The 2,931-nt window shown below is 36.3% G+C and overlaps 1 pseudogene; it reads left to right on the plus strand.

Moving 5' to 3' along the window:
- Positions 1-300: 300 nt before the first annotated feature.
- Positions 301-933, plus strand: LOC124836657 (tyrosine-protein phosphatase RLPH2 pseudogene; annotated as a pseudogene).
- The last annotated feature ends 1,998 nt before the right edge of the window (positions 934-2,931 follow it).

Genomic DNA, 2,931 nt, shown 5'->3' on the forward strand with positions numbered 1-2,931 from the left:
TTTCTAAACTTTAAATGAATCCGCCACTGTCTACATCCTATGATCTAAACGATATCGGAATAAAATATAGTGTGTTTTTTTAGCAAAGTTGAGTACTGAAATCGTAAGAACCACGTTATTTCTCAAGCTTCTGAAAAATAGAATGCAACCGATCCATAAACACCGTAACAACGGTAGAATGTGTGATGCATAAAGAATCCGAATCCCCTCCTCTAGCTTACGTGCATAATCAAACTCATCAAAACTGAAGCGACCAAGTAGAACGCTTGGAACCAAACCAAATCCCAGAAAATCGCACCAATGTCAGAGCCTCCAAACCCAAAACCCAGGCTCGTAATCTGCGTAGGCGACATCCACGGCTTCGTAACGAAGCTGAAAAATCTATGGTCGAACCTCGAACGCAGCATCGAACGATCCGAATTCGAAACTGCCACCGTAATCTTCCTCGGCGACTACTGCGACCTCGGTCCCGACACCCGCCTCGTCATCGATTTCCTCGTGGCGTTGCCCTCCCGTTACCCGCGGCAGAAGCACGTCTTCCTTTCCGGCAACCATGACCTGGCCTTCGCCGCCTACCTCCACCTCCTGCCGCCACCTCCGAACGGGAAGCCGTTCTCGGATGGGTGGAAGGATTACCCGTCGCAGGAGGAATTTGAAGGGTGGTTCAGTGGTGAGGGGTTCGAGAATATGCACGTGCAAGGTCGAAGGTGGAGTGGTAAGATGAAGCATCCTTTTAAGACTTTGGAGACGGAGTATCAAGGATCGGTTTACGACGCTAGGCCAACCTTTGAATCCTATGGAGTTCCCCATGGTTCCGCTGGTTCGCCTCTCTTGTTCTTGGCTTTGCCTACCACTGATTGTTTTCGTCTTCTTTTCCTTTCCTGCCAATTCAATTTACTTATTACTACTTACATTGAAAGAAAAAGATTTTAAGTTTTAATGACCACACACTACATACACTATGAGCTTAAATCACATACAATTTGTATGATACCGTAAAACTAATTTATATTTTCTCCAAGTTTTTCTTCAAACTGATATTCAATTATAGATTATCATACCCTTTCTCTGAGAATAACCAACTCAAAGAACTGAAGTTTTGTAGGAATGTCTCAAGCTCTTATAATGGTTACAAGTAAAATGATCGGTTATCATGTAGTTTTTTAATTATTATTTTAAAAGTTTGAATTTAATATAACTGCATATTAGATAACTTGTTATGCGAACATAAGTAATCATGCATGGTAAGTTTACTTCTAAAACTATAATTAAAGGTGTTTGACAGATAGGATTTATTATCAGAGTGCAAACATTATATTTAGAATTATTCTTTATTACTTATAGGATAACAATATTTATGAAAGTCAAATATTTTGGTGACATAAAAAATTGATTGATTTGGAAAGACAGATTTTAATCGTACCTAAGATATTTCATAGCCAATGTCTTAGGATGTTACCAAGATCCATCAACAAATTTTAAGATTTTGTGAGGATATGATTTAGATTGGGTTTTGTAGAAGGAAAGGAGGATAATATTTTAATTTCTTATAAATATTTTAGATTGGATAGATTTTTTAAAATTAGAAATATAAAACAATAGATTGATTTAAATTTGATGCCTTAAGCATTTATTTACGTTATACAAAAACTGTGAATATTAAGATAAATGTCAATAAATGACAACATATAGAATAATATATATACAAGAGAAGATTGGTGTAGCACCCGATAAGGAAAGATGATAGAAAACCGGTTAAACTGGTTTGGATACATTCAAAGAAAGTCACAATAGTCGCTAATTAGAAGAGTAAATTGCATGTGTTCTAGTTATGTGAAAAGGAGCTGGAAACCAAAAAAGGACATAGGAGGAAATTGTCAAGCAAAATACCAGGTTAAATAATATTTATGAACATTTAGTTTTTAACTGTGTGGAATGGCGTCATGTGATCCGTATAGCTGATTTCCCTTAGGGGATAAGACTTTGTTGTTGTTATTGTTGTTGTGTGGATAAAACTATTACATAACTATTAATTTATATAGAAAGGTTGTTCTCCCATTTTTAATGAAGTGAATAGATCTTAAAGCTGATTTGAGGGTAAATCCTACGGTTATCTTCCATGAAATTTTATCATAGCTAATGTATTATTTGGTTTTAAAAAGTAACTAAGAAATATTTTTAACGTTAGGAAGTAAGAATTGAAACGAAAAGGAAAAGACATATTTTTATGAAATAGGATGAAAAGAATAAGAAAGTGGAGAGAAATTCGTTCTGTAAGGGTTTCCCCTTCCGAGAGGATTTCTCCTTACTCAAAATTCAATGCTCAGTCTACAATCCCTTAGTTATATCTAACTATCCCCTATAATTAAGTAACCAGGCCATTAATATTATAACCATCATATAAACCTCCTTTTCTTATATCCTAACAATATAACCCTCCTAAAATCAAACTTGTCCTCAAGGATGGAATTGTGGAAGTTTGATTCCTGGTTCGTCTTTGTCACCATGATCTTCATTTTCCCTCCTGCAAAGCATTTTGATGTTTTCCTGCCATGGAAATGAGAACCCACTTGCCACTACAGAGAAACTCATGTTAGGCTGCATGAGTGGTGGTGATGAGGGTCTAGTCTGTACGACAATAATTACCAAGACTGTCTTTGACTTTCTTCCTTCTGTCTTGGCTCCACTACCAAGCTTGATGGTTGGATCTTCATCTTGCTTCTTGAGCAAATCTACTACTTCATTTTCGATGTGTTTCAGTTTCTCCCTCTTCATGCATGGAAATATCAACTTCTTTCTCCATCATAAATTCTTCAATCTCTCCTTCTCATACTAATTTTCGTTCACCACTTTTTGTTTCTTCTCCACAATAAAGGGAGTGGTTCTTGATTACTAAACCTTCAAAAGTTGATAATTCAACTTTCTTTGCCC

The sequence above is a fragment of the Vigna umbellata genome, chromosome 7 (assembly GCF_029865625.1).
Source record: "Vigna umbellata cultivar VRB3 chromosome 7, Vumbellata_1.0, whole genome shotgun sequence".
NCBI lineage: Eukaryota > Viridiplantae > Streptophyta > Magnoliopsida > Fabales > Fabaceae > Vigna > Vigna umbellata.